Raw genomic sequence first — 14,887 nt, forward strand, 5'->3', positions numbered from 1 at the left:
CCAAAGTCACCTTAAGGATGCACTTATCATGCGACCAACATGGTACCTCTAGGGTTTCCTTAACTATGCTATGAACTATACTATGGTTTCTCTCCTAAGCTATGACTTACTTCTTCAACTTCATTATGAGTTGAACTTAGCCACAATTTCCATTCTCTCCTATGCTATGGATCCAACTCTTATTCTCATAGCATAGTTTTGACACTTAGCCAAATTTTTTACTTCAAACCACCATGCCTCCAACACTTAAAAGTTTTTCTTTCTCCATGGCATAGTTTAGATACTTTAGTTAAACTTTGCCTCTTCAAGGCTTTAATTCTGAGTTCTTTTCTTTACTCCAAGAATCTTGTGAGAGTTTGGGTGTTACAATAAATGTGTTGTGGGGATTAGTAAGAAGTTTAGAAAAAGGAACTAAGAGTAAAAGTTTATATAAAACTCGTTAGCTCAAGGATTGGCTAGAATATTAACCAAGAGATGCTAATCTATTTTATAGGCCAAACTGAGATTGGAAGAGCCTACAAACCTTTGAGAGCCAACTAAGTATCTGTGAGTGACAATGTACTTTTTCAGAACTAAAGACTTGAATGTTCAAAGCATAGTTTTCCTAAAGATGTTTTCAAAGCATAGTTTTATTGAAATGAGTTACTTAATCAATGCCATGAGTTTAAATATGATTTCATGAGATGAACTTTCTTAGCATGAGTCAAGCATGATGTCTAATGTTTTTTTAAAGATACCTATTCCTAATGCTTGTACTTAAGAATGGATTTGCAAGTATTGTTTTTTATGTGCCTTAGCTTTAAAACCCCCGATACTAAAGGAGATGAAGGTATCCGAGACCTTGAGACTCAAGGAGAAAAAGGTATCTAGGGAATTTAGTAATATCCATCATATAGGTCTTCGGGACTCGCCTTGGCACACATATAGGCTTTGAGCCATGTGTAAGGGTGTTTAGCCTTTTGGGGGCATTTCTATGTGCACATATGAGAGTTATTGATGTTGTTTGTATGAGAACTCTCTACATCAGCTAAGGTTGTCGATGTTGAAAGTATCGAGCTTACTCTACCTCAACTTAGGATTATAAGTACTAGTTTTATTGAAGTTATGTATAATGAGGTTTTAAGCATGCTAAACTATACTCAGAGTTTAATTTTATTTCTGGCTGATGACATGAAACCTATTACTTGTACATTCAGTTTTGCTAAGCTATTAAATCTTAAGCATGTTTCATAAACCCTGAAGTTAAGTTTGTTTGAGGTACAACAGATTCTCTTATTTCAAATTATGCTTATTTATCTAAATAGTCACTCGTTGGGTCTCCTAGCTCACGTTTTAAAATTTTCTCTCTCTCCAGGTAGTGAACGTGTTCCCAGTGCCTAGCTTATAGCTACCAGTCTGCCACACATCCCAAAAACCTCAGATAACTCAACAGTTGTTAGGTTTACATTATTTTTTTGTTACCTTCACTACTACAAGAACAGTGTTTCTTGACTTTTTTAAATATCAAGAATAACTTTTTCTTTTACATTTTAAAAAACGTCAACGAAGCCAGTGTCAAGAATGTAGATTTTCTCGATGTTTTAAAAACATCAAGAAAAGCCATTCTTGACAGTTGAAAAACGTCAAGAAACACATACACTTGACATGTTTGAAATGTCAAGAATATGAGCATTTTTTACAAGGAAAAAACATCAAGAAATTTTGTTAGCTTAACATTTAAAAATGTCAAGAAACACAGACACTTGACATGTTTGAAATGTCAAGAATATGAGCGTTCTTGATAAAGAAAAAATGTCAAGAAATTTTGTTAACTTGACAATGAAAAAACGTCAGATATATCCTACTTGACATGTTAGAAATGTCAAGAATATAGGAGTTCTTGACCTGTTAAATATATCAAGAATATCTATAATCTTGACAAGGAAAAACGTCAAGATATATCCTACTTGATATGTTTGAAATGTCAAGAATATAGGAGTCCTTGACCTGTTAAACATGTCAAGAAAATCTATAATCTTGACAAGGAAAAAAGGTCAAAAAATTTTCTTGTGATTTTTTTAGAAAAATCTACGATGTTGACATTTTTACCTATAATTGATCTTATATTGTGATCCAACAACCACATTTGGTATATATATGACATACATTCATCAATGAAATAAACAATATACACACATTGACAAGCTTATATATCAACCAAAAACCACCAATATCTCTTTATAAAAACTTAACTTCTCTAACATTGTCAATAGTACAACCTAAGGAACATAATTCTAATAGTCAACTCATATGGACACTTCCAAAAAAAATATAAGGAACATAATTCTAACAGTCAACCCTATATGAACAGTTTCAAAAAATATATTTCCGAAACTTCTATCAAAACCATCCATCTACCCATATAACAACTATCACTTGTACCAATCCAAAACTATCCCCCAACACTTGACATGTTTGAAATATCAAGAATATGAGCATTTTTTACAAGGAAAAAACGTCAAGAAATTTTGTTAGCTTGACATTTAAAAAATGTCAAGAAACACAGACACTTGACATGTTTGAAATGTCAAGAATATGAGCATTCTTGACAAGGAAAAAAATGTTAAGAAATTTTGTTAACTTGACAATGAAAAAATGTCAGATATATCATACTTGACATGTTAGAAATGTAAAGAATATGGGAGTTCTTTACCTGTTAAACATGTCAAGAATATCTATAATCTTGACAAGGAAAAAATGTCAAGATATATCCTACTTGACATGTTTGAAATGTCAGAATATAGGAGTTCTTGACCTGTTAAACATTTCAAGAAAATCTATAATCTTGACAAGGAAAAAAGGTCAAAAAATTTGCTTGTGATTTTTTTTAGAAAAATCTACGATGTTGGTGTTTTTACCTATAATTGATCCTATCATTTGATCCAACAACCACATTTGGTATATATATGACATACATTCATCAATGAAATAAATAATATACACGCATTGACGAACTTATATATCAACCAAAAACCACCAATATCTCTTTATAAAAACTTAATTTCTCTAACATTGTCAATAGTACAACCTAAGGAACATAATTCTAACAGTCAACTCATATGGACACTTCCAAAATAATATAAGGAACATAATTCCAACAGTCAACCATATATGAACAATTTCAAAAAATATATTTCTGAAACTTCTATCAAAACCATCCATCTACCCACATAACAACTATCATTTGTACCAATCCAAAACTAATCAACCTCCCCCCCCCCCCCCCCACATATTTTAACAATACCAAAAGATATCACACCTATATGGATATGAAATAAATCCAAAAATTGATCAGCCGAAACAAATGCATTCAAAATGACCAACCACGATCACATGTAGCAACCCAAAAATTCAGCCAACTCTATCTGCACCTCTTCTAACTCGATTTGTGAGAGTATGTATTCCTTGTATCAATCTATAAACATAAAAGCCAAATATTATAATAGATTCTATTTTTCCCTGTGTTATTTAAAATGTCGAAATAACGATAACATACCAAATCTGAGATGATCATGCTTCTTTTGGTCACAATGTCCCTTATATACCTCATGACGTAGTATCCACATTCGGTGCTCCCAACTTCTAGAGTACACTACAAAGAAAAACCAATAAATAAGAATGAAGTAATTCTTACGCACTAGATGTCTACTTAATATGATGAATAAATAGTCATTGTTTATTTATACTTTCCTTTATTGTTCTTCATAAGGTTTTCTTTTGGCTTTTTTTAATATTCTTTTGAGATTGAAACATCGCAATTACCCTATTTGTCAAGAAATAACAAAAAATTCTAAAATAAAGTACACTTTAAAACAAACAATACAAATGAAAAAGGTTAACTTACGTGTCAATTATATATCTTATATCTACCCGTGATGTTGTCCTCATTGAGTCTAGGTAGTACACAGTATCATCGTATGCATTTATACTACACAGTATCACCGTATGCATTTATACTACACAGTATCATCGTATGCATTTATACTACACAGTATCAGCGTATGCATTTATACTACACAGTATCATCATATGCATTGAGTCTAAGTAGTGCAAAATGACAACTAGTTAATAAAATATAATTAGTATTTTTATTACTAATGGAAATTGATAAAAACAAAACAAAACGTGTTTTAACTCACCCAGTATTAAAAAGAGCAAGAACTATTTTGTTTGCTTCTAAGACCATCAGTCTACTACACAGGTTTCGAGTTTTAACTTCCTGAGAGTTATGTCTAGAGGAAATGAGAGATGGATCTACGAAAATGTATTGTGAACTTTCCTTTGAATCAATGAAGGATGTGTGCAAGTACGTACAAAAGATTTATAACATAAATATTCACGACCAAAATTGGAAAGAAACATCATAACTAAAGTCTACAAAAGTAATAACATTACTTACGCCATGTAAGCCACCAAAGTCATTGGCTTGACTTCATCTATGTTACAAAAGTTAATTATGTCCTTTTGCAGAACACAACTCTTTCGACTGATGCCAAAAAGTCCAACTGGAAGTTGTAAAGAAATACTAGACTCTTTGTGAAGGATCTCTAAACGAAGAGCATCCATGAGCGTGTTCGGATCTTTCCAATTTCACCGTGACCGAAATAAACCATATACATTCGAACATACAGTTATGCAAAAATACAGTAATTAACGGCATGCTTTGAACACTAAAAATAAAGGAAAGAGTTCTCATACCAGTTGAAGATGCTCTTCAAGCTTAGGAACACAATGCAGCGGAAGACCTCTACCCGATCAACAAACGGCCAGCAAATGCATAGGCTACAACAATACGAACAACCACGAACAAATAAACACAGCGGGGACAACACCAATAGAAAGGAGCCCTTTGTATTCTCGGAGTGAGAACCCAAAGTGTAGTCTTTAGTGAGTTTGATAGAGGTAGGAGAAAGAACTAATCGTTTAGTCGATAAGCAAGTGGGAGAGAATAGGAAGCTATCACATAGCTAGATGCTTATCGTTTGGAAGAAGCTACACGATCGTGTAGGTTTTACTGAACGATCGCTTAGGAAAAAGTAAATGATTTTTTAGCAAACACAACACACTATACAATCGTTTAGGAATTAGTGTGCGATCGTTTAGGCGCGAGGTAAACGATCGTTTAGGCGCTGGGCTACTATCGTATAGGCTCTCGACTTATGCGATCATTTACGTTTCCACACCAATGCAAAACCTTTTTCGAACTTTTCGAACCTTTTCGAAATGAAACAAAATTTCATTTTTATTCTTCAGTTACAATACACTATAGATTGATATCACATATCTACTATAGTAATTTCTCTTCTACTTTATATAAATCATATTTATATCTAATTTCCTCCAAAATAATGTATCTCATACATTTAGCCAATTATATCATATATAATTAACCAGTCCAATTATATCATATATAATTGAACTTTCTCTTGTCAATTTGAACATTTCAAATTAACCCAAATACTGATTCTCGACTTTATCCAAGCTACCCAGGGGACCTAACGGACCTGTGGCTCAAAGCTCCAATAGTCCGTGAATAGCTGACTAAACTCTTTAGCTATCCATTAACTGCCAGGCATTCCACTAAAGACCAACAACTAAACTCTTCTTACCATAGATATATTTCTGTGTCCATCGGATATAACCAATCATGAGTACGATGACCCTTCACAGATGCTCGTAAGTACAGTTGGGCCAAATTACCGTTTTGCCCCTATAGTTACATCTTACTTCTTAAGTACCACTGATTTCTCTAATGAACAATACAACATAGTCCAACTATGTGTGAACACCTCTCGAGCCAAGAGAAGGTATGTGGCACCACATCGTTCAAGCCCTAGAATCAGCCCTTAAGGGAGCTATCTATCTACTTACCCCTGCCTCAGGGAAGGAGTGAATTCCATCTTGTGTAGTTGAGTTCCCAACTCTCAAATCAGACGAATCCCCAAAATGGTAGGTTTGAATCGGCGACCTGGCCACTCGCACCCATACAAATCAAAGGACTGCCCTCAATGGCAGAAGTTCCCAACTCACTCAGGATTGAGGACATGTTACCTATGGTCATCCTAGTGAAGTGAAGTTTCTATCATGAACGGTGTTATATAACGAGACGTTAACACTTCGTGGTCAGGTCTTAGACAAACTCCTTGTATAGGACGCCCCCGCTCGCATGTCCCCAACACGAATGATCAGGATCAGACCATCTGTGACAAGTCACAACACTTGTTACCATTCCATTAAGCGGGCTGCATCCATAGCATTACTAGGATAAAGTTTCCCTCCTATATCCATTGACTATAGACCATTTTGGTTATCACTCAAGACATGATCCATTTGTATGTCACCCCATACATGCTTAAGTTACATACAGATGACCAGAGATTTTAAGTTTATTGGTTTGTGATAAAGCAAATAAAACATGCAACTGAGCAAAAAACAAGATGTGAAGTAAAATATCATATATTATACAACATAAACGTTCGTACAAACTGTTTACAAACTATAGGAAATAAAACTTTAGGGCATCAACCCCAACACTTTGGCCATCACCTTCTTAACATATCTAAGAATGGATTTCAAAGATACCAAAAGATCGATGTTGAGTAATTAACTTCTTTTTTCTTAGTCATTTCCATTGAAGATTTCTCCTAATGCAGCAAAATCATAGCAATAAAAGTATATAAATAAGAAAAATTAGACATTTGATGAACTTAATTGATTTTACATTCCCTTTTATCTTGTCTCTTCATTTCTCAGGGGACTTAATCTCCTCCACCTTAATACTTCTCTTTTTGTTTATTTTCATATGCAGTCTTCATCTTGCCTTTTGGTTTACCTTGAGATTTGATCTGATCTGCTAAAAATTTCCTAGAGCAACTTCCATGTCAAGAAAATGCAGTAGAATATGATATTTGAAGACGAGCTTCTAATTCTCTAACACGTTGAAGAAGTGCTTCATTCTCACTTACAATTTCGTTGTTTTCATCCTTCCCATGTTTTAATTTTTGTTTCATTATATAAAAGTAAGTCGTTGGAGTAACAAAATCGCCAACTCCACGCACACGCCCGTGTCTTTCTTGAGTACCCAAAGCTTGTGTTAAGACTGAAGGAACTCTTAACGAAGAGCATCCATGAGTGCATTCGGATCTTTCCGATTTCATCGTGACCAAAATACAACACATATATTCCAACAGACAGTTATGCAAATTAACACTAATTAACGACATGCTTCGAACAATAAAATACAAGGGAAGGAGTTCTCATACAAGTTGAAAACCCTCTTCAAACGTAGAACTCAGAAGCAGCGGAAGAACTTCTACTCGAACTCTATCGTCCAGCAAACCAGTCGGTTGCAGCAGCACGATCATCTACACGAATGGCAGCAACACGAATAGTCACGAACAAGTGAACATCGAGGACGACACCACAAGTTGGAGCCCTTGGTATTCTCGGAGTGAGAATCAAATGGATCATGTCTTGGAGCCCTTGGTAGAGGTCGGAGAAAAGACATATCATGTAGATGATAAACAAGTGGGAGAGAAAGAGCTATCGTATAGTTGTGGAGCTATCGTATAGTTGTGGTACTTATCATTTAGAAGAAGCTACACGATCGTGTAGGTTTTACTAAGCAGTTGTTTAATAAATGGTAGACGATCCTTTAGAAAACGCGGCACGCTATGCGATCGTTTATGAAAGTTAAGCGATCGTTTAGGACTAGCGTGCGATCCTTTAGGGGCTGATGTGCGATCGTTTAGATGATGAGTGACTATCACATAGGCTCTCAAACTAGGCGATAGTTACGTTTTCACAACGATTGTGAATTTTTGAACTTTTTGCTAAATGAAAAAAATTTTCATTTTATTCATCGGTTACCATAACCGAATGCGGCTGCTCCCACTAACGCACGACCGAGGAGATGTTTTCGGCCAATTATCATATAATTAATCAATTTAATAATTAATGAATATAATCATATTATATTCTTACCCTATAGTTTGATATCACATATCTACTATAGAAATTTCTCCTCCACTTGATATAAATCATATTTATATCTAATTTCCTCCAAAAATAATGTATCTCATACACTTAGTCAATTATATCATATATAATTGAACTTTCTCTTGTCAATTTGAACATTTCAAATTGACCCAAATACTGATTATCCACTTTATCCAAGCTACCCAGAGGACCTAATGGACTTGTGGCTCGAAGCTTCAACGGTACGTGAATAGCTGACTAAACTCTTTAGCCACGAGATCCACCATCCATTAACTATCAGGCATTCTACTAAAGACCAACAACCAAACTTTTCTTACCACGGATATATTTCTGTGTCCATTGGATATAACCAATCATGAGTACGATGACCCTTCACAGAAGCCCGTAAGTACAGTTGGGCCAATTTACCGTTTTTCCCTGTAGTTAAATCTCACTCCTTAAGTACCACTAATTCCTCTAATGAACAATACAACATAGTCCAACTATGTGTGAACACCTCTCGAGCCAAGAGAAGGTGTGTGGTGCCACATCGTTCAAGCCCTGGAATCAGCCCTTAATGGAGCTATCTATCTACTTGCCCCTGCTTTGGGGAAGGAGTGAATTCCATCTTGTGTAGCTTAGTTCCCAGCTCCCAAATCAAAAGAATCCCCAAAATAGTAGGTTTAAATCGGCGACCTGGCTACTCGCACCCATACAAATCAAAGGACCGCCCTCAATTGCAGGCGTTCCCAACTCACTCAAGATTGAGGTCATGTTACCTATGGCTATCCTAGTGAAGTGAAGTCTCTGTCATGAACAGTGTCATATAACGAGACGTTAACACTTCGTGGTCAGGTCTTATACAAACACTTTATATAGGACGCCCCTGCTTGCATGTCCCCTACATGAATGATCAAGATCAGAACATCTGTGACAAGTCACAACACTTGTAACCATTCTACAAAGCGGGCCACATCCGTAGCGTTACCAGGATAAGGTTTTTCCCCTATATCTATATACTACAGATCATTTTGGTTATCACTCAAGACATGATCCACTTATATGTCACCAAATACATGCTTAAGTTACATACAAATAACCGGGGATTTTATGTTTATTGGTTTGTGGTAAAGCAAATAAAACATAAAACTGAGCAAAAAACAAGAAGTAAATATCATATATTATACAACACAAGCATTCATACAATCAGTTTACAAACTACAGGACACGAGACTTTAGGGTATCAACCCCAACAAAGACATCATTAGGAGAGTGATGTTTGTGGCACAATGGATTTATATTATTCTTTGAGATGAAATTTAATATAATTAAGCTATATGTCATATACTTCATGTAAATTTAATACATGTTTTACTATTCGATTAACAACTTCTTGAACATCTTCATTGTCATATTCTCCCTTCTTATTAACTCGATCCTTCTTCCACAGGTTAGCTCGATTGAAATCACTTTCATTTGAAGACACTTTCTTCTACATTCAAATGAAGAAAAAAAATAGATATTGTGATAAATTTAGGAATTGTGAGAACATATACTAAATTCTTACCATCTCCTCAACAAGGTTAGCATAACCTTTCCTTGAAATTCGATGATTGTACTTATTCTTATATCGACGTTCTTGTTGCAATTGTCTTTTTTCCTATACAAACGTAATGATTATTAGTAGAAATGGCATGACAAATATTTATAAAATTAAAATGAAAACATCATTCATACCTGAAACTTTACACACTGATCTCGATCTTACAAACTCTTCTCAATGACTTTGATCAATAAATGAATAATTTTCAGTTGGATTTATTAGAAGTTGAGGTTCATCTTTAAATGACATAATGTATTTTGTTGTTAACCAATTCTTAAACTAACGAAAAGCTATCACTACAACTTTCATAACATTCTTCCTAGATCTTTTATCAATTACAAAGGTGGCCTAAACATTGAAAAGTTAGTGAAACATTACATATATATCTACAATAATATCAAGATAAAAAGTTGAATATATATACCTCAACTGTACTATATTTCTTATCTTTCAACTCAGTAGGCACATGTTTCCAAGATGTATATATCGGCGTTTAACGGTAAAAAAAAAAATCGTTTAACAGTAAAAAAAAGTCATTTAACATGTGCCTACTGAGTTGAAAGATAAGATATATAGTACAGTTGAGGTACTATGTGGATTTACTCCATCGACTGACAATGCTAAACGAAGATTCCTAGGTTCAGAACAAAAGTCTTGCCATTTAGAGTCTACTAACTTTCAATCCGGAGAGTCTGCTAGATGTCGTAACTTACCATCTACAATTCTTTCATCAACGTGCCAAGTCAAGTTTTTAGCACAATCAATACTTCTAAAAAGCCTTCTGAATCGGGATTGGTGAAAAGTACCATATCACTTTTGAAGGTATTTGTTTTTTCCTTTCATTGTATTCTTCCCCTTTTTCCACCTTGATTCACCACATTCAGGACATTCAATTGCATCTGTATATTCTTTTCTATACAAACAAAAATCAATAGGGCATGCATGAATCTTTTCATATTCCATTCCTAGTGCACCTAATGTTTCCATTGCTTCATACATTAAATTTGTTAGCTCATTGCTAGTGGGCAAAATTTCCTTTATGTTTTGAGTAGTTCTGAAAAACTAGTATCACTTCATCCATGTCTAACTTTTAAATTATACAATTTGACTAATGTAGACAACTTAGTGTATTTTTTGCACCCTTCGTATAATGCTTTTTCAGCATCATTAAGCAACTTCTCAAATCCATTCGGGTCTCTTAAATATTCCTCGTGAGTAACTTCAACCATTTCTTTTAAACTTTCAACATTAGTCTCTTCGTACATTTGGGTGTCAAACTTAGAAGATTCTCCACAAAAGGATGAGTTAGGAAGTTTTTCCCCATGCCAAAACCAAATTTTATAACTTTAATCAACCCATTGACATATAAATGTTCTCTAATATCCTTGCTACTATGCTTTTCATAATTCCACATTTCAAACAAGGATAACGAAAATAGGAGCTATTTGTATTAGAAAATCCAAATTTTATGAAGTTTTCCACACCCAATTCATAATTTTTGGATAATCTACTCTTGTACATCCATGATTTATCCATGATTGTAAATCTATTAAGAAAAGATGATAAACAATGATCAACTTCAAAAAAACAAGTTGTGGAAAACAAACAAGTTCCCAATACATACAACATGTCATTTCTAGCTCTGCAATATTCCAACCTCAAGAAAGTAAGATAAATCAGAGAACATCGACAAATCAGAGAACAAAGACAAATACATCTAAAAAAATTAAACTCAAGGTGTAATCGAACCTCAAAAAATTGAACCCAAGGTGTGCACGTGCTCTAATGTGCTAAACATATATTAATTACAATAACTAAAAATTGAACCGAAGTTTGGCCAAGCATTACTTAGTTCATAAAGCCCTTACAAATTAGACACATTGGCATATCTAACTTTGGCAAGCATTGAATTAAAGAAAAGTGGCAAGTTTTTGCAAATTCTCTAAAATTAAAGCCCTAACTTTGCCAAAGCATTGAATTAAAGTGGCAAGCCTAACTTTGGCAGGTTCTCTAAAATTCAATCTCATTCAAGAACAATATGAAACAAGAGTTTATTATGAGATTCAAGAATATACATGAGAGATTAAACCCTGACTTTAAAAGTTCAAGCCTCAAACCAAAAACATCAAGCCCTAACTTTGAAAGTTCATGCGTCAAACCAAGAAAATCAAGCCCTAACTTTGAAACTTCATGCATCAAACCAAGAAAATAAAAAATTAGACCTAATCTAAACAAGATTAAGCCTAATCTAAACATGAAAATCAAGATTGAGCCTAATCAAACCAAGAAAATCAAGAATTAACCCAATCTAAACAAGAAAATCAAGATTAAGCCCTAACTTTGAAAGTTCATGCCTCAAATCTACTTACCTCAAGGAAGAATCCATTCAAGATTGATGGAATAATAAAGATGCATTAAAAGGATGTGAAAAACCAAGAAGATTTTGAGTGTATTACGCAAAAAATCGACTGTCTCGACTAGAATTTCTTTTAATTTTGTCTGATAGTGTTCCAACGCTACTAAAAGAGCGTTGCAACGCTATTTGCGAGGCACGCAATTTTCCCATCAAAACCCATAGTGTTGCAACATTACGTGCGTGAAGCGCGTGCGTTTTTCATTTTCTCGTCAAAATATGTAGCGTTGCAACGCTACTTTTTAGCATTGCAACGTTGCCCTGTATTCTTGATGTTTTTAAAACGTCAAGAAACCATTAATTGAACTTGACATTTTTAAAACGTCAAGTACTGAATTTCTCTAAGAAAATTTCACAAGCCCCCCTTTTTAAAATTAATTCTTGACGTTTTTCTTTAAAATCACATATTTCTTGACATTTTTTCATAATAACATCAAGTATTTAAAATTGCAAACGTCAAGAAAGGTGATTTTTCTTGTAGTGCCTATAATCATGTACATACTAGTTGGGACGGGAAGGAACCCCTGTCTATAAATATGATTGTAAATATTGTTGTATAATGGGCCTACTGCCTGCAAGGCTTTAAATAAGAGTTATATGTATGTGTGTGTGTGTGTGTGTGTATATATATATATATGTATGTATATTTATGCGTACTTGTTTATTAGGTCTTTCAAGAGTAAGGAAACAAGTTACAAGTTACGGATAGGCAATAGATGTCTTGAGAGGGTTGACATTTGTTTTTTTCACACCTCTTTCCAGGTTAAGAGGATAATCTGTGAGGGGGTGTGACACTTCATTTGAAGATGGAAAGATAAACGTTCTTGTTGAGAGAGAGTCTCATACTTAAGAAGAACAAGGGATTTTTGGGGCAAGGAGTAGAATACTGAGCTTTACAGAGTTATGAAGTCAAGGAATTGATGCTTTTTAGGAAGAGTGGGATCCACAAACTCCTTGAGCCAAATAAGGAGTGAAGTTCGCAACTCCTACTTCCTAACTCCTTAGGCCAAACATACAGTATCAATATTCACTAAGATTCTCACACTTAGGGGGAACCTATGTTTATTTAAGAGAGAGTCTCACACTACTCTGGAGAGCTTAAGTGATCATTTATTAAGTTAGGATATTTGTTCACTGTATTTTTTTTTTTATAAATAAGTACAACGTTGTAATCGTTTGACTGTATATTAGTAAAATTATCTTTTCTAGGCACACTGCCTCCTGACATAAGTGGTATATCACCAAATTGGATTACCAAACATTATGTTTTGTCCTTTAATGTTTTTATCATTGTTTTTCTGTATGTCCTTGAAATAGTAGTAATGTTGTATATACCAAGTTACATAGTGTGATAAATAACCTTCCTTTCAGAGGTGAAAATCTTGTAATAAAGAAATTATGGAAAAAAAAAAAAAAAAACCATTTCCACATACTAAAAATGTAAAAATGAAATTTGACGTAAGCAATTCTTCCAAATATTAAAGAATGTGCCAAACGCAAAAAAAGAAAAAGAAAAAAAAAAGATTTTGAAATGCATGGATAAGATTAATAAATTCTTAGACTGCAGTACTAGTTTATCTCCTTCTATAGACTCATAATAAATTATGTATTATCTTAAGGAATAAGCTTCACGTCCATCAATTCTTGGTTAATATTACAAACATTAAAGGTAGCTTTAAATTATTAAATATATATATATATCCTTAAACTTTACTATTCATTTAAAGAATAAATGACAATATTACCTTAAACTTTCGTAAATATCCCAAAAGTATCTTTAAAATAGAAGTTTTTTAAGATTTTGAATGAAAATTGAGATATAGAATGATGTGGTTGTGTCCTAAACACAAATTTAGATCACCAAATTGTTTTAGGTTATTGTCACATAGTTTTAAGTCTCTATTTTTGTTTGAAGTTTTAAATGGTTTTTATTTAAGGATCATTTTGAAACATTTAAAAAAGTTTTGAATAACATTGTAAGAGTGTTATTTTAAATAAATGAAAAAAAAAATCAAGAGTATTTGTTGTAGTTGAGGAATGTAAACTAGTTTGAAAAAATTTCAATACTATTATTGCACCAAGATTTTAAACATCAATATTGACAGAAATATCGAAGCCACAATTTTATAGAAATAAAAATTAAAATAAATAATTTTTGTTGAGAATTATGAATCTGTCACATTTATTATTATTGTTATTATTATCATTTAGGATCAAAGTAACAATAACGATCATGGTAATAGTAAATGATAGATTTACACTTTTTTCATATAGTAAACAATAACGATAACGGTAACTATAATGGTAACGATATCAACTAGTGGATTTCATATAATCTTAAAATATAATTGGATTGATCATTCTCTTTGGATCATACTATTTGATTATCAACTTTAGATTCGGCCCCACATTTCATGTTAATGTATAAACACAATGAAAAGACAATGGACATATAGTCAAAACTTTAAAACCCTGCATGGCACTAAGAATAAGAAGGATCCATACATGGATGCAAAACAACTTTATTAATGGAAGAGAGATAAACATATGGATATAGTCATAGCTTCATTAATGTAAGAGAGAAAGAGGGGCAGAAATAATGGGAGAAGATCAACAACGCATTTAATGAATATAAGTGAGAGAAAATAGTCATTATAATAGGAGTGGGAGAATTTCAAGAGAAAAAAAGAGAGAGATATTATTTTTTTTAAAGATATTGTAATGAAAATTTGGGACAGAAAATCGAACCTTAAATTTCGATATTAGTAATATAAATACTATACTAGTTGAGTTACGCTCTTCTTGGTAAAAGTTAAATTGTTTAAATTATATATCCATTTTTTTTATTTTTACAA

At 33.4% G+C, this 14,887-nt stretch overlaps 1 long non-coding RNA gene across 11 annotated transcripts in view; it reads left to right on the forward strand.

Annotated features, from left to right (window-relative positions):
- Positions 1-13,280, forward strand: part of LOC120086867 (uncharacterized) — a 28,377-nt gene extending 15,097 nt beyond the window's left edge. For 3 of the 11 annotated variants that reach the window (XR_016532453.1, XR_016532457.1, XR_016532454.1), the window contains one exon: positions 1,355-11,838. This is a non-coding gene — a long non-coding RNA (uncharacterized LOC120086867). Of the gene's footprint in view, positions 1-493; positions 11,839-12,700 lie in introns of those variants that run through there. The other 8 variants (XR_016532450.1, XR_016532451.1, XR_016532456.1 and 5 more) reach the window with 6 other exon arrangements.
- Positions 13,281-14,887: the final 1,607 nt, after the last annotated feature.

The sequence above is a fragment of the Benincasa hispida genome, chromosome 9, assembly GCF_027475165.1.
Source record: "Benincasa hispida cultivar pf3 chromosome 9, pf3_genome.v1.1, whole genome shotgun sequence".
Classification (NCBI taxonomy): domain Eukaryota; kingdom Viridiplantae; phylum Streptophyta; class Magnoliopsida; order Cucurbitales; family Cucurbitaceae; genus Benincasa; species Benincasa hispida.